At 37.3% G+C, this 25,335-nt stretch overlaps 1 protein-coding gene and 1 pseudogene across 3 annotated transcripts in view; one reads left to right on the forward strand and one right to left on the reverse strand.

Moving 5' to 3' along the window:
* Phf6 (PHD finger protein 6) overlaps positions 1-505 on the reverse strand; it is a 51,352-nt gene extending 50,847 nt beyond the window's left edge. For all 3 annotated transcript variants that reach the window (XM_005337682.4, XM_013363971.4, XM_005337681.5), the window contains exon 1: positions 327-505. The gene's annotated coding sequence lies outside the window, so the exon portion shown is untranslated. The remainder of the gene's footprint in view (positions 1-326) is intronic.
* Positions 506-588: 83 nt separating this feature from the next.
* Positions 589-19,549, forward strand: LOC101962143 (large ribosomal subunit protein eL32 pseudogene; annotated as a pseudogene).
* Positions 19,550-25,335: the final 5,786 nt, after the last annotated feature.

Raw genomic sequence — 25,335 nt, forward strand, 5'->3', positions numbered from 1 at the left:
GTCTCCTTTCTTTCCAAATATGTCCTAAGCAACAGTAAAGACTAAAATTTCCCAATTTTTTCCCTCCTCTAATGTTGCGCCCCCTCCCCCGAAGTCAAGGCTTAAGCTTAACCTCTCCCTTCGCACCTCTGAAGCACTTTTCTCAGCAGCCTCTCTGCCAAGCGCCTACAATGAACGTCGCTTCTGGGGTCCCTGACAATAAAGCGAGACCACCAAGAGTCCCCCCCTTAACAACGGGCAGGGGCGGCGGCCTGGCCACCGCCATCCTCCTTGTCTTCTCCCGCCGGGCAGAGAATGGGGGGCCCCTGGGTTCCGTGGGTACTCACCAGCCGGGCCCAGAGGCGGACGGCAGGAGGGAAGCGCCAATGAGGGGAAAGAGAAAGAAGTCGGTCTAGGTTCTCCAGCAGTGCCTAAGAGCGGGGCTCTGTCGCCGGAGGTTGTTTCCTTTCATTCGAGGAGAGACGGGCTCGCGGAGCGCCCTTACGTCGCCCCCCTTGCACGCACACGACCCACACAGCGTTGATACGTTCCGAGCGCGCCGCGGATCCTGATTGGTTGCAAAGACGGGGCAACTGAAGCCACAGGGCCATGGCGCATGTGCCAGGGCACCCCCTGTACGGATCTGGGTGGCAGGCTCCACCTCCTGCTCGCGCGCGTACCTTCTATTCTCCGCTCTGCCGCTCCGCCAAGTGTTTAGGGGCAGGATCTGAGGAGATAGAGAAAGAGATTCAAAGATATCACTATGTGTTGGGCGAAGAAGGGGCAGGGTTGGGACTAGAAACCGTTGGACAGGGGCCCTATGTAACCGGTTTTAAACAGAGATTCAAGTGGGTAGGCCTTATCCCTTGCACTTGTTCACCCAGGCCTTTTCATATCCATTATTTCATTGTACTCTCGTGGCATCCCTTTGAGGTCCTCCGTTCACATCATTTTACCGCCAGGAAAGACTGAGAAGCTCATAGGGAGTCTGCCTGCCTGCATTTCAGTCCTTGGGCGAATCATTAAACTTCTGAACCTTAATTTTTTTTTTCTTTCTTTCTTATTTTTTTTTTTTTTGTCTTTAAAATGGGGATAAAATAGTACCTGAGGGGCTTATTGTGAGGAAGGATGAGAGAATGCAACTAAAGCACTATTTGGCATCCCTGGCATTAACAGGCTCTATATAAATACTGGGATCACCATAGTCAGAAAAGATAAATGTTTTTTTCTTTATAACCCACACAGGTAAACCAAACACCTAAACCAGTGCTTTCCTTTTAGGTGTATAGCAGTCAGACTGGGTTTGACTCTCAGCTCCTGTTACTTGAAGCTTTGTGACCTTGATCATGTTATATATTACCTTTCAGATTCATCTTGTCCAAAATGGAGATCATACTGGTATCCATCTCAAAAGGTGATTGTGAGAAATTAGATAACATAAACTAACACTTAGACTAATGCCAGGGCACATAGTATGCCCTAAATAAGGGTCCACCTTTTGTTATTTTATATCAGCCTCACAGACTGCAAGCCAGTCTTATTAAAAAAAAAAAAAAAAGTGGGGTGGGGGAGCTCTAACCAGCGAACATTTAAAGATTCCCTTCAAGTTAGCTGTTTTTCCTGCAGTGAATGTGGATTTCCAGTTTTTATTCAATGCTGTTTCTACATTGCTTCCCCAATCTTTTAATTTTTCTCTGCAATATCAACCCTAAATTGTAATCTACAAGAAAACAGTGACCATAGTGGGGTAACATTGATTCCATTAAAATAGGTACACAATAAAGGTGAACAAAGCCGTTATTTAACTGCAAGGAACCCTTAGCCCTTTTACCCAAATTCTGTGCTGTAAAGGGAGTGACCAGATTTGATAAGAAGATCTGAAATGTGTATTCCAAACATTTGCAGTGTATGTGAAAACAGGTCCCGGGCATCATTTCCCACCAGCTTTACAGGCTTACTGATGTCAGGGTTAGACAGGTGATTATGTAAGCAACAAAAATGCAGAGCCTATGCAGTGTGTCATCTTTTTGGGTTATCCCCAGATCTCCACATTTTTCTATCTTTATTCATTCTTTCATCTCTGCATTCATTTTGACAATATTGGATTCAACAAACATTTGCAAAACTAAGCTCTAAACACAAGGGAGATATAAACCAATATAACTTTCCCTGCCCTTGAACTCATGGTGTTAAAGGGGAGCCGGACAAGAAAACAAATACAGTATGATGTGATAAATGCTATATTAGAGGTGTGTGCCTGATACAGAATCTTCTACTTGTTATGTACAAAGCACTATGCTAAGGTACACCACAAAAGTGAATAAATTATGGCACTTGTTTTCAACTATTTACAGTCTAGCAAGAAAGAGACAAATATCTACAATAGTAGATTCACTGCAGTGAGTGTCTTAAACTGAGAGGTGAAAGAAAAGTGCAGAGAATTCAGGAGAGGGACAGATCAGTGACTTCAATTACTTTCAGTCCTCAGGTATGGTAACCATTCCCAATCAGCATGAGTTACAGATGCAACCTGCTAGTTCACGGGCTACAGAACTCTGATTGTGATAACATGCTTTTAATGCCCAGGAATACAGCAGGGGATCTATTAATCTTTTATCGATTCACCAGTACACTTCAACCAATATTCTTGTAGTCTTTTTCTTCAGGCTCTAGATTCCACTTTTTGTACCTCATTCTCAGCAAAGGCCTTAACTTCATGACTTATGAAGTTAAAAGGGAAAAGGGCCATCTGAGCTAAGCTGCTTCATCTTGTACCCCCACCCTCTCATGCTTCCTCCAAGACTCAGAGAAAGAGCTGTCATTCTTCTTTCTAAATCTAAAGCTGCATTTTTAATTGCATCTATTCCATGCTCTGAAAGAACTGATTTCCTACCTGCTCCCTGATCCAACAGCATCAATTGCTATACTCTCATTTGCCTTCAAACATAAGATTTTGCTAGCCTGTGCCCTTTGCCTCCAATTGCTCTCCAGTCATTCATTCACCAGGCATTAACAGATATTTCCTGTATGCCAGGTATTATGCCAGACTCTGGAGATTCGAAAAGGAAGATAGGGCTACTTATCAAAACATCAAGTTGTACATCTTAAATACATACAGTTTCTACTTATCACTGATATCTCAGTAAAGCTGGAAAAGAAAAGAGATTAAAATAGAGAAAAGACACAGCTCCTCACTTCAAGGAATTCTCAGTCTAAATGAGGAAGAAAATAGGTAAAAAGAATTTCAGTACAATAAATGAATTGCTGTAATAGATATACATACCTCAAGGATTTATGGACTCTGTCCACCCTAAGGATTGATTGACTCTGTACAGATCTGGGGGTAACACAAAAAGATGAAAGAAAAATATAGAGATCTGGGGGGGTAACCCAAACCTTTGAGCTCATGGGGTTTCAGGCTTTGTTTCATTTTGGATCCTAAAGGATGGTCAGGAACCCCCAAAATCTGAATTCTGTCATCATGACTCTACTGAAAACATTCTGAAAGGCCACTATTATAGTTTAGATATTTGGTGTCCCCTAGAAGCTCATATGTGAGACAATGCAAGAACTTTCAGAAATGAAATGATTGAGTTATGACAGCCTTAACCCAATTAGTGAATTAATCCCCTGATAGGTATTAACTGAGTGGTAACTGAAGGCAGGTACAGGTAGGGTATGGCTAGAAGAGGTGGGTCATTGGGGGCATGCCTTTGGAGTATATCTTTTGTATCTGATGAACGGAGTCTCCCTTTCTTTCTGATCATTATGTGAGCCCTTCCCTTCACTACATTCTTCCACCATGATATTCTACATTACCTCCAGCCCTAAGGAATGGAGTCTGCTTCTGTGTACTGAGATCTCTGAAACCATGAGACCCAAATAAACTTTTCCTTCTCTAAAATTGTTCTTGTCAGGTCTTTTAGTCACAGCAGTGAAAATGCTGACTAGAGTAGAAATTGGTACTGAGAAGTGGGGTCATTGCTGTGACTAACCTGACCATGTGGTTCAGAAGCTTTTGAAGTTTTTTGGAATTTGAGGGAAGAATTTTGGAAAGTTTAGCAATGCAAGCTGGAAAAGCTTTAGATTGAAACTTAATGGACAATTCTGGTGTGAGCTCAGAAGACTAGAATGTCTATAGGATTGTGCACAGTGAAGGGGCTCATGAGGTTTCAGAGAAGGAGGACTCTATTGGAATTTGGACTAGAAGCCATTCATGTTACATTCTGGCTAAGAAGTTGTCTGCATTTTGCCCATGTCCTGAGACTTTCTGTGAGGCTGATTTTAAAAGTTATGGACTTCTTAATCTGTTGAAAGAAATTTCTAGGCAGAATAGCATTGGATATTGCTGGTGGTTTTTAGCCAATTTAATTGTTATATTTAGGAGAGAAAGCAGAATAGAAAGATTTGGACTTGAAAGTCAGGTGTAAAACTGGGGCTAAGGAAGTTGCAGTAGTTAAAAACATTAGTGCCACTAAAAAAATGCTAAAGACTTTTCCCAGAGAAAGTAAGAAAGATGGCTTGAGGACATCCCAGGAATTGGCAAAACCAGCCACATCTCAGGCTCCTTTGAGAAGAAAACAGTGGGGCATCTTGCTTGCCGGAAGCTTTTTCAATATGCACAGCTACCCAGGCTCTCACAGACTGCTGTAGCCAGCATCCCTGGAGGCTTGGCTACTACTCCAGACGGTGGCACACCTAGGCATCAATCATGTGGTGCTGGTTCTGCAGGATTGCAGGATGCTGGACTTAGGGGGTCATGTAGGCTTCCACCAAGAGGTCAAATATACAATATAATCAATCCAGCATCACAGCAATTATATATAGCTTAACTCAAATCATCATCTCAATGGTTCACTGGCATCACCTTACAACCATTCCCTCTGGCAAATGCCAGGCGTCATTCTGACTGGGCTGTGGCTCTCAACACCTGAGGTACATACATACATACATACATACATACATACAACACTGGATCTTCTTATGATATTCAAAAGCTTTTCTCCATTTTCATTTTTTTTTTTTTTGGAACCAGGGATTGAACCCAGGAGAGTATTAACCACTGAGCCACATCCCCAGCCCTTTTTTATATTTTATTTAGAGACAGAGTATCAGTGAGTTACTTAGTGCCTTGCTAGGTTGTTGAGGCTGGCTTTCAACTTGCAATCCTCCTGCCTCAGCCTCCCAAGCTAAGGGGATTCAACGAACCTGGCTCTCTCAATCGTCATTCTTAATATCTCTTTTACATTTAACAATTTTGGCCATCTACTTGGTCTTAAACTTTCCTCTGGGATCATAACAACAGTGACTTGACTCTGATTTTCTGACTATTTTGGTTCCTTGTAGGTTTTCCTTCTTTTTCTCGTTTTATAATATAATGCAGATTTTTCCTTATGCACTATACCCTCTGCTAGTCTGTTGCTCCAGGTCCAGCAGTTCCTAAAACTTGGAAGTGAATATTACCTAGGGAGTTTGTTAAAAATACATTTTTTTCATCCTGTCCTGGCATCCCTTCCTGGGGTCCAGAAATCTGTCTCCTTAAACTACCCAGATATTCTTGTAGCAGATCTATTGAAGACCACAGAAAAGAAACTCACAGTTAAGAAATTGTCCTTCTTTTTTTCTTTTTGAAAATTGACACAATCTCTTGACTTTCTCTACCCTATAAACATCAGCTTAGTTACTGCATTTTCTCTGTTTAGTTCAGACCTATCCTTGACCTTAAGTCACTAAATCCAGCACAAGCAAATTCAACCTCTCTGGCAACTAAGGAGTAACTCCTTTACCCATTTTCAGTTTTTTTTTTCTTTTGATACTGGGGATTGAACTCAGGGGTACTTGCCCACTGAACCATACCCCCAGCCCTATTTTGTATTTTTTTTTTTAATTTAGAGACAGGATCTTACTGAGTTGCTTAGTACCTTGCTTTTGCTGAGGCTGGCTTTGAACTCGTGATCCTCCTGTCTCAGCCTCCAGAGCCACTGGGATTACAGTGCCCAGCTATTTTCAGTATCTTTGAATAGGTTACCCCTAGCATTTTTACTATTTCTGCCTAAACCAAAGGCTAAATTCACCTACATGCCTATGATCTTCTGAGTACAATCAATACCAGTGGATCAACCATTCATTCATGGAATATATATTGATCTCCTACTATGGGTTAGGTAAAAATGGATATGATTTATTTTGGTGTAGCAGGGGAGACCAAATACTCACATAAACAAATGTAAAATTGCAACCATGATGAGTCAAAAAGAAGTGTACTTCTTTTTTTTATTTAATTTATATAAAACTTTAAATAAAATAGAAAATTTAAACAGAATTAAAATCTACTTGCATTTTGTATAATGAACACAACTTCTATTTTCTACTTTTCATTTTTAAAGTGGATGGATTAGTATTTTAAATATTTTTGTGAACAAAAATGCTATTTGTGTGAAATGTAGCATAAGAAAAAGGTCTGGTTTTGAATTGTTGGGGATATTGTTGCTCTATCCCCTAATACTAACTAGCAGAGTAATCTGGGGCTATTCTTTTGAGTATTTTGAGCCTTAATTTACACTTCAGTCAAATAATAATAATATTGCCCAAGGTTGTTATGGGGCACGAAAACAGAAAATGATGTATGTGAATGTTTTTGCCCTAACAAATATGAACTGTTATTTGTATGTATCTCTATTTCATGTTATCTAGTTGATCTCACAACCAGAGTTGGCTCTCATCATTTGGCCCCCTCTGTTGTTCTTAATTTTGGTTGTTTATTTTCAAACTTTCACTGAATATTGGTGAGGCTTTAATTCCTAATTCTGTCCAGCCTATGGAACTACTCAGGTACCTAGTCGAGGAGGTAGGAGTCTCAGTAGACCTTGTTGTTGTAATCTTTTCTATGTTTGGCAATTTGAGCTTGTGTATGTATAGTTGCTACCCAGGAAACAAGCCTCTCTAGCAGAGGAATAATTTTTATTTATTTTTTTTGCCGGGGGGGGGGAATACTGGGAATTGAAGCTTGAGGCTCTGAGGCACATGCCACATCCCCAGCCCTTTTTAAAAATATTTTTTATTTAGAAATAGAGTCTCTCTAAGTTGTTTAGGGCCTCACCAAATTGCCAAGACTCACTTTTTTCTCCCCTGTGGCTACCTTTGAATTCCGATTCTCCTTCCTCAGCCTTCCCAGCCACTGGGATTACAGGCAGAGGAATGATTTAGAGAGCCATGGACATCCCTAAAACATTGTCTGTTTGGGCCTGGGGTTGTGGCTCAGCAGTAGAGCACTCACTTAGCATGTGTGAGGCCCTGGGTTCAATCCTCAGCACCACATATAAATAAATAAAACAAAGATATTGTGTCTAACTACAACTAAAAAATAAACATTTTTTAAAAATTGTCTGTTCAATGTTGAATAAAGAGAGAAACTGAACTTAATTTGATATATCGACTGACAATATTAGAGAAGTAAATAAACCTTATAGTGTTGATGCTTGCAAAATTATGAGTTAACTCTGACTGCGGACAATTACTGTACCACACTACTTTTTTGTACATTATCTTGATAGATTCTTCGATAGTATTTTACCTTGTCAGATCCTTACAACAGCCCTGAGGGGATTGTGAGGGAATGTTCTTAGTTCCATTTTACAGAGGAAGAAATTGTTGAGCAATTAAGTAACTTGCCTAAGGTTAGACAGTTAGCATAAGGAAGAACCATGTTTCACGTCTACAAAATTTGTTTTATCTGCAGGGTCCAGGCTCTTAAATACAATATTGTACCACCTCTTATTTATTTGTTCGTGTTTTTAATCTGTCTCCTGACTGGAAAGAAGTGTTACTAGGGTAGGAGCTTGGTTTTGTCATATTTAGTGCTCTATCCCCAGCCCCTAGAACTTTTTTGCCATGGAGAATGGGGAAGAGAATGTAATGAAGAATGGGTAAAAGTGGAACTTTAATGGGATTGAATAATTTCAGGAATTTATCTTAATTTGATATTACTGGGGATTGAACCCAGGGCATCATGCATGAGCACACTATCACTAACCTACACTATCTCTAGTCCATTTTTTTTAGGGGTGGTACTGGGGATTTGATTCAGGGACACTCCACCACTGAGCCACATCCCCAGCCCTATTTTGCATTTAGAGACAGGGTCTCACTGAGTTGCTTAGTGCCTTGCCATTGCTGAGACTGGCTTGGAACTCATGATCCTCCTTTTTTAGTCTCCCAAACCACTGGGATTATAGACATGCTTTACTGCACCCGGCTACCCCTAGCCCTTTTAATTGTATTTTGAGACAGGATCTCACTAAATTGCCCAAGCTGGATCTGCTCTTGTGATCTTCCTGCCTCAGCCTCCAGAGTAACAGGCACTATAGGCATGTGCCACCAGACCCAAGTAGTAATTTGTTAACAATGAAATAGCCCAAGCCTTTACCCCAGAAGTTTTAGTACAGGTATAAAATGGGGCCCAGTAACTGTATGTATAACAAACTTTGCTAGGTAAGACTGTGGTACACAGTACACAAAAGTTTGAGATCCAATGACTTATAGTTATTAAGGTGTAAAAAGTAAAAACAAAATTATAACTTTGGCATCTTATCACTTACATTGGATTATTTGTGACCTCATTCATATTAACGTCATACCTAGACATACTTTAGTGAGGACACATATTAATAACTGGCTTTGCCATTGTCCCTGGTGATCTTGAGCATTTTTGGAGTTTTGTTTTTTTGGGGGGAGCTATTTCGGCCATTGGTTAAATAATATGATCAGACACATCTATAGTACCCTCAAGTATTATAAGATAAAAAGCTAAAGAGATTATAAATGGATAAAATTTGTGGGGAGCTAATATTCACAATAACATAATCTAGTCTGGGAGGCAAAGAACCAAATGACCTGTGCACAAACCCTAGTTTCAGACCAAATTCTCAGTGTCTCAGTTTCCTTGTCTGTAAACTGAGGATGATGGGAGTATCTTTCTCAAGGATATTTATGAGGATGGTGTGAGATAATCCAGATAAAAGATTTAACACACTACCTGGCCCATAGACCTCTATAAATATTAGCTGCAAGAACTAGCTTTATATATTGTCAGTGATATGGAGTAGTTTTTATCTTATTCCACTTAGGGAGTACTTATTTGTCACCAGTTTTTCTGACAAGTGGAGTAGACAAAAGGCCTTTGTTTCTTTATTCATGCTCTTCTTACTTCTTAAAACTGTGCTTTACAACTTTCTTGGACTATGTAAGATCTAGCAACTTTCAATATTCAGTTCAGGTGTTGGCCTTGAGTTTCACATTAGTCTTCCCTTATCCTTTTGGGCAAAGCTCTCCTCATCTTTGTTTCTATACCATCCTGGCCAGACCTATATCTCATTATTTACCATATTAGATTGAAATTATATATACTTCATTCTGTCTCTTCTTCTAGGCAGTGAGCTCTTGGGGAGAGGGATCCACATCCTTTTTTTAATATCATTAGCACCTAGCACAGTGCCTGCCCAACAAATGTTTGCTGAACTTTCTCACATAAACATGGGATGGTTACTACTTTGGAAGACTTTTCCCTATCTAAGCTTGCTATCTTGTACTGTGGGTCTTGGATCCTTGTTGCACTTACACTCAGGCAATGCAATTTAGCATTTAATTATATGCCTACTATATTATTCTCTAATTGCTTCATATGTTAATCCACCACTTATTTCCTTTTCCTTCAGGCACTAAGAGAAGAAATGATTATAAATTGAAAGTGGATGATCCAGATGTAAGCCACACCCAACTGTCTGTAAACTCTGCTTACTAAATATGAAGGGCAATGTGAATGCTATTAGTCACCAGAAGTGAACGCCTATGAAAAAGCAGGAAGATTTATCACATGTGCCTGTAACAGTGCCTTTATATAATAGGAACTCAAGAAATATTTTTCAAGTGGATGATGGATTTAGTGAAAAAAAGCAGTGCACTTACTTCGACTAGATATCAGAAGCCCTGGATTCTAATCTAATTTCTATCACTTCATTTTGAACTTGGAAAGTTACTTCATGATATATATCTTATATTCTTCATAGCACCTAGCACAGTGCTGAGTACACAGGAGATTTTAATAAATATCTAAAAAATTAGAACTATTCCCCTCCATAATTACCCTTAACCAAAAAATAAAAAATAAATAAAATAAAATAAAAAACAAAACAACAACAACAACAAAAAAAAAAAAAACCAAAGCAACCAATGGACACCCTATTCTGCTGTGAAACATGCCTTATCTCTAAAAATGAGAAAAATTTTCCAAAGGAAAAATTGAAGAATACCTGAAAATCTCTTCTAATTATTATGTTTCAAAATCTTTAAAATATTTGTGATTTAAAATTCTAGCTTAGGCTCTGGTTTATAATCAAGTAATTTCACTAATTTGAATGATTAAATGTGTGCATCATAACAGTTTCAGCGTAATCTTATGCCCTTCTTTTTCTTCCTTGGTAATCATCAATAACCATGACTTTATTTACCACCTACTGAAACTGATGACACATACATTTATCTCTCCAGCCAATATCTCTCTAGGTAACATCTCTCCTTTGAATTCTAGGATCAGATATCCAACTTTTTTTTTGCTACTGCTAATTTAAAATTGCTTAGTCATCTCAAAGGCAACTCAAATAATATGAAAGAGAATTCATGATCTTCTCCCTATAAGCCTGGTACTGTTCTACTGTTTTCGTACTGAAGAGCACCTTTGTCCATCCAGTTCTGCAGGTTAAGACCTTCTACTTCCCTCTCCCTGCTAATCTCTCTTCCATCATTAATCATGGGAATTTTGCTTCCTAGCTGTCCCTGGAATAAATCCATGTTTTATTATCTCCGGCACCTCTACCATCACTAATCTGGACCGCTCCACTACTACCTAGACTATCCAAGTAATATTTCCAATCTGTTTCCACACTCCTACAGGAGGCATTAATTCATTTATTCATCAAAAATATTTATTGAATGCCTATTATGTGTCAAGAATAGGGAGTACAGAAGTGAAGAAAACATAAACCCCCTATTGTCATGGGTTTAAATTTTGGTGAGTCAGAAAGGTACATCATAAATGATATTTAATATGCATAGTATCAGATTCATTTCTGAAATGAGAAATTTAGAAAGTTAACTAATCTTCTCCTCCAAAAGCAACCTTAAATTTGAACAAAACTGTCAAAACTCTATCCACTGGATAGAGCACTGAATGGATAGGATGACCGATCATCCTAACTTCTTTGGTACTAGGCCACTTTTAGTGCTGAAAGTCCTGCATTTTTTAGCAATAGGCACTCAAGTTTTATTTACCAAACCCGAATTGTGTCCCCTGCAATAGAAGCTGAAAGCAATGGTTAAGCAGATGTGGTATAGATTATCCATGGTCATTGCCCTGTTTTCAACTCTGAACACTTATGTTAGTTACCGTGATTTGCTATTCACAGTAGTGGGTCATCCAAGTTGCATCCCTCTGAAGGATGAAACTTGAACATGCAACTTAAGTGCTTCATAATCATGGGCTTTAATTTGGTCTTTGACTTTGATTGTAGATTAACTATTATGATTGGTTTAGAGATAGTGCTACCTTACTTCTTAACATTATAAATATAATGACCATGTGTTTTAAATGTTCAGATAAAGGAAAAGAGAATGATTACCATACCAACTCCAGCTTGACTCAGAAATCACCACAAAGAGAAAGGAAAATGGCCATGTTATTTTAATAACAGTTGGAAGGATACATACAACTGAAGTAGAGAGGTAAAAAACCAAAATACAATATACTGGACAATAAGTAGAAAACAATTTTGGACCTGTTATGGTAGGGGGAGATATGAAAGAACATACAGAAACCAAATTTCACAATTCCAAGATGAGACCGAGAAATATTAATAAATCAATTGAAAACCTTTGGTTTTACAAAAAAATAACCAATGAGTATTCATTTGAAATTGGTGGGCTGGGGACATAGTTCAGTTGGTAGAATGCCTGCCTCACATGCACAAGGCCCTGGGTTCAATCCCCAGCACAGAAAGAAAGAAAGAAAGAAAGAAAGAAAGAAAGAAAGAAAGAAAGAAAGAAAGAAAGAAAGAAAGAAAAAATTGGTAGCCTAGGCATACCACATGAACAAATATACATTTTTGTATAATTACCTTTCCTGCTCTATGAAATCAAATAAAGATACATTTCCTGATTGAGAATTTACAACTAACATGTCCAGTGAGTGAACAAAAGGGGAAATTTTGATTCAACGTGTGTGTTGGCCTCTTGTGTGTAGAGCTGATTCTGTTAGATCTTACCAAGTCATACTTTCTACAGTATATTAAGTGGTGTATCAAATCACTCTTTTTCCTATATTTTAGATACATTGATTTGAAGAGTAAGTTTCAAATCATCTTGATTTTTATGAAAATCATAATGAAATTACAAAAATTATGAGACAAAAATGATTGTTGATATCTTGTCTAAGTACAACTAAACTTTGCTCATCTATTTGCATATTCAGCAGACAGTGAAAATGTAAATTTTGGAAATCAGACAGTTTTAGAACCCAAAATAAAATGTCAACAGAAAAGGGCAGTCAAGTTAAATAGGACTTGCTCAATTTTTTTTTTACTAAAACTAAAACCCTAACTTAATTGAAATCCAGTTTGATTTCACAATTTCAAGTACTATATTTTAAAACCATTTTTCTCTAGGATAGAGTTAACTTATGATGACATCCAATGTACTCTGTAGTCTTTAAAAACAATGAACATTCCAGATATAAACAAACCTATATGATGAATTTATCCATGCAAAGGATCCAATTGGCAAACAACTGGTTTCCCTAAAGTAGCCTGAACATATCAAGTGAATGGACATTTTTCAAAAGCTGGAAACTAATTTCTACAAGTCTAAAAAACCTGATTTTTATTTGTTTGTGGTATTGGGGATCATATATAGGGCCTCATATGTGCAAGGCACCAACCTTACCACTGAGCTGCACCCTAACCCCTAAAAACCTGATACTTTTGAAAGGATATTTCAGAATCAGTTATAGTCTTTGTCTTTCTAATGATTTGTCCATTTCATCTATATTATCTAATTTGTTGATATATAATTGTTCATAGTATTGCCCTATAATCCTTTTTATATCTGTGAGACTAGTAGTAATGTCCTTTTTCATTCTTGTTTTTATTAAATTGAGGGTTTTTTTCCCCTTGGCCAATCTAACTAAATGTTTTTCAATTTTCTTGATCTTCTCAAAAAGCCGAATTTCATTTGCACTGATGTCCTCTATTCTTTCTTTTTTTATTAGAGCATTATAATTATACATAGTATTTTGGTTCATTTTGACAAAATAATACATGCAGAGAATTGTAAGGGTCCAGCGGAGCGTCGGAGAAAGAGACCACACAAGAGACTGGCTCCATGCAATTGGCAAAAGGAGATTTATTAATTCAGCATGCTGAGGTTCCAGGCTCACTCAGGAAGATAGAGCAGCCCAGAGCCCAGAGCAGAGGTCAAGCAGAGCTTAAGTACACTTTTTGGAGAGGGCGGGGGCTTTGCATACATCAGAACAAATCATCATAAGGCGTGGGAAAATTGAACAACAACTCTGAGACAGGATTAGTACATTCATTGGCGGGAACAGTCTGGGCAGGGGTGATTGGTCACTCCTAAGCGGGGTACACATTTAAACTGATTGGTTTTGGGACCTGGATGCTTACGTGCCGAGCTACTTGGAGCCCTTAGCTATTAAACAACCAGGGAACCAGGAGAAATATTTACTGGGCAGTTCAGGTATTGTCCTAACAGCTACAGGGATTACAGGTACCAGGGGTAGCAGAGAAATTTTAACAATACCTGGTCTTTTACTCTTTAGCCCAGGCCTTGCAATTTAGAGACTTTACAATGCCCAGTCTTTTACACTTTAACTCATGCTTTTGTAGCTTAGAATCAGCTTAGAAATTTTACCTTTACAGAATTTAATTTCAATAACCACTCTCTACTTCCCTCCTCCCTTCCCGAGTTTTCTCTCCTCTCCTCTATTGATCTTCCTTTCATTCCCTTATTCAGTTATTTTTGATGGGTAGTTTCCAAATATATATTCTTTTTTCTATCTCTTTCCCTTCTTTTCTCCCTCCTTTTTGTTCTCCTTCTACTCCACTGATCTTCCCTAACTCTTTATAATATCCTATCCTCTCCGCTGCCAACTCTCTCTCTTATTTTGCTCTAGCTTCCACATAAGAAAACGTTTTTCTCTCTTCCACATGAGAGAAAACATTCAGCTCTTGATTTTCTCTGAGTCTAGCTTATTTCATTTAGCATGATATTCTCTATTTCCATCCATATAAAATACTGATGGACATCAGGGTTGATTCCATATACTGGCTATTGTGAATTGTACTGCTATAAACACTGAAGTGGCTGTATTGCTATAGTGTACTGATTTAGTTCTTTTGGATAAATAGTGAGGAATGAGATAGCTGGGTCACATTCTAGTTTTTTTTCTATTATCTATGTTATTACTTTTTACTCTAATCTTTATTATTTCCTTCTACTTTCTTTGGATTTTCTTTGCTCTCCTTTTTTAGTTTCTTAAAGTGGAAAGTTATGCTATTCATTTGAGTCTTCTTTTTGGTTTTTATTTTTTGTAGTGCTGAAAACTGAACCCAGGACCTCATGCATACTAAGCAAGAATTATAGCCCCAGCTGAATCTTCTTTTTAACATAGGTGTTTATAACTGTGATTTTCCCTGTAAATGCTATTTTAGCTGTATCACATAAATTTCAATATGTTGTGTCTACATTTTCATTCCTCCCAAAATTTTTATATTTTATAATTTCTCTTGAGATTTCTTATTTGGTCCATTATTTATTTAGGAATGTGTCATTTAATTTCTATATATTTGTGAATTTTCCAATTTATCTTAATTATTTATAATTTCACGTTCTTGCATGCAAAGAACTTACTTTGTATGGTTTAACTCCTTTTAAATGTATTGAGGCTCATTTTGTCACCCAATATAAGGTGTATCTTAGAAAATACTCCATCTGAACTTGAAAAGAATTTATATTCTACTTTTTGCTGTTAGATCTAGTTGGTTTGTAGTGTTAAAGATTTATATTTCCAGCCTGATGTAGTATGGTATGCCTGTAATCTCAGAAGCTTAGGAGGCTGAGGCAGGAGGATTGTGAGTTCAAAGCCAGCCTCATCAATTTAGTGAGGCCCTAAGCAAATTAGTGAGATTCTGTCTTAGGAAAAAAAATTTAAAATGAATCCAGGTATGTGACTCAGTGGTTAAGCTCCCATAGGTTCAATCTGTGGTACAAAAAGAAAAATTAAATATTAAAAAGGTTTCTATTTCCTTTTTATCTTTTATCTAACTTTTCCATAGATTATTGAAAATGGGGTGTTGAAGTTTCCAACTCTTATTGTTGAATCATCTAATTTCTCCCTGTACTTCTCTCAGTTTTAAAATGTATTTACCTCATTTTTATTAACATGCATTAACTGAATATATTAATACAACTCAGTGCAACATTTCAACCCATCACTTCTTTGTTTTTATTAGTGAATTTTTTTAAAGAGAGAGTGAGAGAGAGTGAGAAAGAGGGAGAGAGAGAGAGAACTTTAATATTTATTTTTCAGTATTTGGCCGACACAGCATCTTTGTCTGTATGTGGTGCTGAGGATCGAACCCGGGCCACACGCATGCCAGGCAAGCGTGCTACCACTTGAGCCACATCCCCAGCCCTTTATTAGTGAATTTTAATTATATAGTGCCGCAGTCTGGCTGGGCACAAATCACCAAGCTGCCACAAAGCACTTGTATGTTCAAACAGGAAACTTTATTGCCTGACTCCACCAGCACTCCACGAACACTCCCAGGGAACTCTCTCAGCTCTACCCTGGTCTCTGCGCCTACCCCACTCGAGAACTCAATGGGAACTCCAAAGTAGTGGGCGCCCGCCCCGAGTCAGCAGGAACCACCCTATTGCTGGACAGCAGGGGTCCATATACAACTGAATACACAGCTTAACATAACCATCTCAAGGGCTCGCTGGCATCACCTCTCAACCACTCCCTTCTGGCAAACTGCCATGCGTCATCCCGACTAGGCTGTGGTCCTCAACAATATAGAATGTTGGATTTCATTGTGGCATATTAATACATACATATAACATACTTTGATCCTCCTCTCCTCTTAGCCTCCTCCCTACTTCATCCCCTGCCTCTTCTTTAGTAGTCTACCTGTTACTTTCACGTCATCTTCCCCCAACCCCAGATTTCCTAGATTCCAGAAAAAAATGTGTGATACTTGCCTTTATGAATCTGTCTTATTTCAGTTAAATTTATGTTCTCTGGTTTTACCCATTTTCCTGGAAATGATATGATTTCATTTTTCCTTATGGCAGAATAATTCTCTATTAGGTATATTGTTATGCTTGAATTTGGGACACCCAAAGACCACCAGAGACCCAAGATCGATGTAAGCAGCAAAGAGGTGTTTATTGCGAGGTAGCTCGGTCCTCCGCGCACACACAGCAACTGGTGACGCTGAGAGGCCCGAGCCCAGGGTTTGCAGCATTTTTATACATTCTTTGGAGAGGGCAGGGACTTCACATACATCATAGCCTCTTCTAGCAAATCATCACACACCGCGGGAAAATCATAAAACAACTCTAAAACATGATTAGCACATTCACTGGCGGGAACAAGTTGGGTAAGGGTGACTGGTCAGTACAAAAGGGTATTCATTTGAACTGATTGGTTTAAGCCAAGAGGGGTGTACATGCTGAACTACATGGTTTCCCAACTTGTTATCAACTACCATAAACTACTGGGAGGGTCATCTGGCATCCCAGGTATTTCCCTGTCTCATGCTGATTGGTGGCTGCTAGGGGGCTGCTATGGGTCCCCACCTAGCCTGACTGAGTCAGGGACACCTGGCACAGCAGATCTCTCCTATTATTTGTAGATAAGCAACTTAGCAGGGTGGGAATGTGCCTAGGAGTGCTCTGTGGGTCTTTCCAAGGACAAAGGTCATGTCCCCTTCCTTGGACAGGCTTTGCTCTGGGGTAGAGGCTAGTTTTTCAATATATACTACATTTTCTTTATCCATTCATCTGTTGATGAGCACCTAGGCTGATTCCATAGCTTGGCTATTGTGAATTGGACCACGATAAACATGTACATACAGGTATCTTTATGGTATGCTGACTTTAATTCCTTTGAATATATGCTCACAAGTTGAATAACTGGATCATATGGTAGTTCTATTTTTTGTTTTTTGAGGAACCTCCATACTGATTTCCATGGGGGTATACCAATTTACATATGCATCAGTAGTGTATAAGTTCTCTTCCCCCTCTCACATCCTCACCAGAATTTATTAGTTTTTGTATTCGATATGACTGCCATTCTGACTAGGGTTAGATAAAATCTCAGTAGAATTTTTTTTCAGTACTGGGGATTGAACTCAGGGGCACTCAACCACTGAAACACATCCCCAGCCCTAGTTTGTATTTTTTATTTAAAGACAGGGTCTCACTGAGTTGCTTAGCACTTCACTTTTGTTGAGGCTGGCTTCGAACTCTTGATCCTCCTGCCTCAGCCTCCTGAGCCAATGGGATTACAGGCTTGCACCACTGCTCCAGGCTCAGTATAATTTTTATTTTCATTTCTCTGATTGCTAAAGGTGTTCAACGTATTTTTCATATTTTTGTGGGCTGTTCTTACTTGTTTTTGAGAGATGGCTGTTCAGTTCATTTGCCCATTATTGATTGGTTTCATTGTTTGGTGTTAAGTTTTTAAAAATTCTTTTTGTATTCTGGATTATTAACCCTCTGTTGCAAGAGTAGCCAGCCAAGATTTTCTCCCACTGTATAGGCTATGTCTTCAATATTGTTTCCTTTTCTGTACAGAAGTTTTTAAATTGCATGCATGCATTCATGTGTGTTCTGGTCTTTTTATGCTCTACTAATCTATTTGTCTTTCTGCGCATAAATCCCAACCCATTTTTCTATATGGTTGTCTACCCCGTTGTTAATTATTTGTAGGAATTTTTATATATTTTAGATACAAGCAAGCCTTTGTCAATTATGTAATTTACAATATAGTTTCTGACTGTGCATTGCTTCTTATTCCCCCCCCCTCTTTCTCTGGAGTACTTGGGATTAAATCCATGGTCTCATGCATGGTAGGCAAATGCTCTAATTCTGAGTTACATCCTCAGGTGCTTTTTCTTCCTTTGATAGTGTTTCTTTTTCTTTTCTTTTTAGTACCGGGGATTGAACTCAGGGGCACTCAACCAATGAGCCACATCCCCAGCCCTATTTTGTGTTTTATTTAGAGATAGGGTCTCACTGAGTTGCTTAGCACCTCACTGTTGTTGAAGCTGGCTTTCAACTCATGATCCTCCTGCCTCAGCCTCCTAAACCACTGGGATTACAGGCATGCACCAACATGCTTGGTGTTAGTGTTTCTTAATTAACAGAATTAACTGAATTCAAAGCAGTACAGTATGTTTTTTAATTTAAAAATTTTTTTATATAGTTGTAGATGGACTGTATGCCTTTACTTATTTATTTTTATGTGATTCTGAGGATTGAACCCAGTGCCTCACACATGCAAGGCAAGTGCTCTGCCACAGAGCCACAGCCTCAGCCCTCAAAGCAGTATAGTTTGTCAACTTTTTTTCTCCTATGATTAGTGCCTTTTAGTCTAAGAAATCAGTGCTCTTCTTCAGTGCTTCCTAGGAAGGTGGCAGCCATCCCCTATTCAGAGTCAAGGCTGCCATAAGACCTCTTGTGAAGTCCAAATTTGTCAAAAACAGGACCAAGAAGTTAATCCAGCCATGCATGGTGGCGCACACCCATAATCCCAGTGACTCGGGAGGCTAAGGCAGGAGGATCATAAATTCAAAGCCAGCTTCAGCAATTTAGTGAGGTCTAAACAACTTAGTGAGACCCTGTCTCTAAATAAAAGATTAAAAAAAAAGAGCTGGGGCCAGGCGCAGTGGCATATGTCTATAATTCCAGCAGTTTGGGAGGCTGAGGCAGGAGGATCTTGAGCTCAAAGTCATCCTCAACAAAAGTGAGGAGCTAAGCAACTCAGTGAGACCTTGTCTTTAAATAAAATACAAAATAGGGCTGGGAATGTAGCTCAGTAGTTTTGTGCCCCTAGGTTCAATTCCTGGTGCAAAAAGAAAAAAAAGAAGTTAATCCAGCACCCGTCAGATCCATATGTTAAAATTAAGTGCAACTAGCAGAAACCTGGAGGTATTAACAACCTGATGCAGAGAATATTTAAGGAACAGATCTTGCAGCTACATATTGGTTATGAGAGCAATGAGAAAAAGGAGCACATGCTCCAGTGGCTTCTGGAAGTTCCTGGTCCACAATGTCCAGGAACGGGAATTGCTGCTGATGTGCAACTAATCTTACTGTGCTTCAATTGCTTAGTGTTCCCTTCAAGAACAGCAAAACCATCATGGAAAGAGCAGCCAATTTGATTACCAGAGTTATTAATCCTAATAGCAGGTTGCACAGTGAAGAAAAAAAATGAAAAAATGGCTCATGTGTACATTTTATTTGTACTTAAAACCACAAAACTGATATCTGGAAAAAAAATAAATAATTTTTGCTGGGGTCTTAAAATATTCTTCTTTGCTTTTTTATAGAAGTTTTATTGATTTGCCATTTTAATTTAGATTCACAATACATCTGAAATAGATATTTATGTATGATGTGAGGTAAGGTATTAAGATTCATTTGTTTTATATAGAGAAGAATATCCAATTGCTAAAATTATCTTCTTTTTTCCAATTTTAGTTCACTAGCACCTTTACCATAAACCAGCTGGCCACATATATGTGAATGTGTTTATGGTCCTTTAGTGTTTCATTAATCTATTTGTCTTTCTGTCACACTGTTTAATCTCTAAAGATTTATTATAAGTCTCAATATATTATAATGTAAGTCCTTCAATATTTTTCTTCTTCAAGATCATCTGGGATATTCTTGCTTCTTGTATTTTCATATAATAGTTAGAATCAATGTGTCTAATTTAGGGGGGTTACCGGGGATTGAACTCAGGGCTACTTGATCTCTGAACCATATCCCCAGCCCTAGTTTGTATTTCATTTAGAGAGAGGGTCTCACTAAGTTGGTTAGTGCCTCACTAAATTTCTGAGGCTGGCTTTGACCTCATAAGCCTCCTGCCTCAGCCTCCGGAGCTGCTGGGATTACAGGCATGTGCCACTGCCCCTGGCAATGTGTTGATTTTAAATGGAATAAAAACAAGCTATTGAGATTTTGACTGATATTGCATTACGTTTATGGATCAACTTTGGGAGAATTCACATGTTTACCATATTGATTCTTTTAGAGCATTATAGTTATACATAGTAGTTGGGTTCATTTTGAGAAAGTCATACATGCATGGAATTTCATGTACTTCATTTCAGTCTCCATTCTCACACATCCTTCCTCTCCTCCCTCTCCTTATTCTCCTTCCTCTACTCTGCTGATCTTCATTTCACTCATTTATTTATTTATGGTAGGTGCTTTTTATATACACATAAAGGTAGAATTCCCTGAGGTATATTTACATGTTGTGTGCATATAATGAACTTTGTTGAATTTATTCCACATTTCCTCCCTTTTCCCACCCTCCTTTCTCCCTCTCAGTCTCCTTCTACTCCACTGATCTTCCCTGTATCTTTAATATCTGACCCCTCCCCTTTCCCCCCTTATTTTGCTCTAGCTTCTGCATTTGAGAGAAGAAATTCAATCAAATTTTCTGTACCACACTCATTCTTGTAATCAATAAACATGACATTGACTTTTTAAATTCTTTTAAAATGAATTTTCTCAATATTTTATAGTTTTCAGTATAAAGCTCTTAGGCATCTTTTGTTGGATTTGTTTCTAATTATTTGATGTTTTTGATACAATTGCAAATAGTACCCTTAAAAATTCCATTTCATATTTATTTGATGCTGATTTATAAAAATTTGATTTAATTTGATTTTTTACATACACATCGTATGCAGCAGCATCAATAAATTTGTTCCATAATTCTATTTGATTTTCTGTGGATTCTTTTGGATTTTCTTTGTGCACAATTACACTGTCTACAAATAGGAAGAGTTTTGGTTCTTCCTTTCCTACAATATACTATTTTTAAAAAAAATTTTTTTCATTGTAGATGGACACAATACCTTTATTTATTTATTTTTATATAGTGCTGAGGATCAAACCCAGTACCTCACATATGCCAGACGAGTGCACTACCACTGAGCCACAACCTCAGCCCCCTTCCATATACTCTTTACAACTTTTTTCCCTGTGTTATTGCATTGGCTAGGACACTAAGTTTAATATTCAGTAAAAATAGTGAAAACACTTTCTTATTCCAGATCCCAGGGAGGAAGTTTTCAATAATTTATCATTAAGCATAATGTTTAGTGTTTAATGATTTTATAGGTATACTTTGCAAGATTAAGAGAATTCTTTTCTATTATTTGTTTGCTATGAGTATTTTTTCTAATTGTGAGTGAAGATTGTATTTTTTAAAAACTTTTTTCTGTATCTAATGAGATGAGCATAAGTTTTCCCCCATTTTTCTTTTAATATGGTAGATATATTTATTGATTTTAGAATGTAAAGCTTTGTATTCTTGGAATAAAGTTCTCTGGCTTTTGTTGTAATGTCTTTGTACATAGATCTTGACTCACTTGCTAATACTGCATTTAGGAGTTTTGCATATGTGCTCATGAGATTTTTCTGTAATTTCCCTTTCTATAATCCTTGTCAAATTTTGTTTAAAAGATCATTTTGACCTTATAAAAGGAGTTCATATATATTCACTTTTTCTGTTCTCTAGAACTATTTTGAAGACTAGTTTTGTTGTTGTTGTTTTCCTAAGATGTCTAGAAACATTTATGTATACAGCCAACTGGATCCTGGGGTATTCTTTGGGGAGGTGCTTAATAAATTCTTCAATTTATATAATACATACCTAGATTTTCTATTTCTTCTTGTGACACTGTCTTCATTTATTTTTGTTGCTATAACAAAATACCTAAAATTGGTAATTTATAAGCATAAATAATTCTGGATGCTGGGAAGTCCAGCATCAAAGTGCTGGCAGATTTGGTGTCTGGTGAAAGCTTACTTTCTGTTTCCAATATGGCATCTGCTTCTGTGTCCTTACATGGAAGAAGGCAGAAGGGTAAAAAGAGACAAATGTTATATGCTTACATGGGAGAAATATGGAAGGGCCAGGCAGCTCTCTGAAGCTTTTTTATAAGGTCACTAATCCCATTTATGAAAGCTCAGTCCTCATGAGTTTTAAACACCTCTTAATGGCCACACATCCTAATACTATCATATTAGTGATTTAGTTTCAACATGTGAATTTGGTGGGACACATTCAGACTACAGCAGACACTGTTCATTGAGTTTTGTTTCTTGAGCAATTTATCACTTCATATAAATTATCTAGTTCGGGGCTAGAGTTGTGGTTCAGTGATAGAGCATTTACCTAGCATGTGAAAAGCACTAGGTTCAATTCTCATCACCACATATAAATATATAAATAAAATAAGGTCCATTGACAACTAAAAACAATTTTAATTGCCTAATTCATTGGTCTAAATTTGTTCTTTATATTCTGATATTCTTTTTTCATGTTTTAGGACCTATAGTGATATAGATTTCTTTATACTGATGGACTTCAGTATAAAGTATGTACTTTATATGGATTTCATATACTGATGACTGATATTTTTTTCTCTCTGTCCCATTAATTAATATTTCTAGGGTGATACACATTTTATTGTTTTTTGTCAGAAAACTAATTTTTTGTCTTTGTTGATGTTTCTATTGCATTTGGACACTTAATTAATTTCTGTTCTCATCATAATTATTCCTTCTACTTCCTTTGATACACATTTGCAGGTTTTTTTTTTCCTACATAGCCTATTGAGGTGAAAATCTTGATTATTAGTTTTCAGCCTTTCTTCTTTTCTACACTATGCATTTAAGGTTACAGATATCATGTTAAGCATTCCTTGATTCTGAAAATTTTGAAATATTGTATGTTCATTATCATTCATTCAAAATGTTCTCTAATTTCTATTGAGATTTACTCTTTGATTTATTAGTTATTTAGAAATATGTTGCTTACTTTCCAAGTGCAATTATGCACTGCGTAATGATATTTTAGTTAATGACACACCACATATACGATGGCAGTCCCATAACATTTTATAGGCTAGTGATGTCATAGCTATCTCAGTTTGTGTAATTATACTCTATAGTGTTGACACAGTGATGAAATTGCTTAATAACACATTTCTCAGAAATATCCCCATTGTTAAGCTATGCATGACTGCATTTGAGAATTTTCTAATCACCATCGTGATATGGATTTCTGGCTTACCTTTATTATGGTGAGAATATAATCTAAATGATTTGAATCCTTTGAAATTTTTAGAGGCTGACTTTATGATCCAGTATATGGTCAATTTCTGTAAATGTTACATTTGCATTTGAAAAGAATATATATTCTGTTGCTCGGTAGAGTGTTTTCAGCAGAATTTAGGAGGGAAGGAAGTATGTTAATTTTATTATTTGGATCTTTATCTTCTTAATGAAATTTTATTTTCTTGATCTATTGATTATTAATAGAATTATGTTCAAACTCTTACTATAAGTTGTGGATGTGTCTATTTCTCCTTTTAATTTTATCAATTTTTGTTTTATATTTGTAATGGATATACATTGCTTTAGAATTTGTTATATTTTCCTTGTTGATTGATTCTTTTATTATTATGAAATATTCTTCTCTATCTCTAGTCATGTTTTGTCTTATGTTAGTGCTGCTACATCAGCTTTCTAGTGGTTAGTGTTAACAGGATATATGTTTCTCCATTCTCTTGTAAATTGTATATAGTTGAGCTTTATTTTTTTCTGACAATTTGGTTTAGTACATTTATTCTCTTCACTTCTAAAAAAATATCTTATTGAAATGTAATTCACATACCACACAATTCACTCATTTAAATTATACAATTCAATTACTTTTAGTATATTCATAGAATTATGTGAGTCTCACCACAATATCTTGGAACATTTTTTTTGAGAGAGAGAGAGAGAGAGAGAGAGAGAGAGAGAGAGAGAGAGAGAGAGAGAGAGAGAATTTTAATATTTATTTTTTAGTTTTCAGCAGACACAACATCTTTGTATGTGGTGCTGAGGATCGAACCCGGGCCGCACGCATGCCAGGCGAGTGCACTATCGCTTGAGCCACATCCCCAGCCCCTCTTGGAACATTTCATCACAAGTCCATTTACACTTAATGAAATTAGCAATATTTGGGTTTTTAATTTCCATATTTTTAATACTTGACTGGCCTGTCTTATTTTTCTCTTTTGTTTTTGTTAAGATCAATGTTTTGTTATTATTCAATTTTCTTGTATTATCTTGGTTGGTTGTGCATTCTTTAGATATTCTTCTAGTGGTTATCTTAGAGAATTACACATGTATTCTTTTTAAAAAACTTTTTTAGTTGTAGATGGGCACAATACTTTTATTTTATTTATTTATTTTTATGTGGTGCTGAGGATTGAACCCAGTGCCTCACACATGCTAGGCAAGTGAGCTACAACACCAGCCCCACATGCATTCTTTTTTAAAAAAATTTTCTTCTGGACAATACCAGTTGTAAGTTTTGATTGACTGATTGATTGATTGATTGATTGTGGTGCTGAGGATCAAACCCAGGACCTCATGCATGGTAGGCAAACACTCTGCCACTGAGCTACATCCCCAGCCCTATACATGCATTCTTATTACAAACTACTTCTTTTCCACTTTCTTGATGATGTCATAATTCTAAAACTCTTTAACTCAACTTATGTTCCCATTTTGTCTCATTATGGTCATACTTTAATTTTTAAAAAAGGAAATATTCACCGATATGCAAACTTGCAAATTCCAGAGATTGGACCAGTTCTGGATTTGACTGGTTCTGGGAGCTTAAATCCAACATCTCTTTCCATCTATCATCTCTGCTTCCTTCTGTTTTTTATTAATTTCAGATAAGATGGCCTTTGGAATCTCAAGACTTATGTCCTACTGCTAAGAAACTCTAATGAAACAAGAGTCCTTGTATCCTAACACTCCAGCCAAAGTTTTAGAGCTGGTGTTTGCTGATTCTTACGGGTTCATCTTTGGTCATATACCCGACTTAACCAATCATGGTATTCTATTGGCTAGATGTATATCATATGCCCAACCATGAAGTTGGGGACTGGGTAAGCCAACTCAAACTCTATAGTGCTG

The sequence above is a fragment of the Ictidomys tridecemlineatus genome, chromosome X (genome assembly GCF_052094955.1).
Source record: "Ictidomys tridecemlineatus isolate mIctTri1 chromosome X, mIctTri1.hap1, whole genome shotgun sequence".
Classification (NCBI taxonomy): Eukaryota; Metazoa; Chordata; class Mammalia; order Rodentia; family Sciuridae; genus Ictidomys; species Ictidomys tridecemlineatus.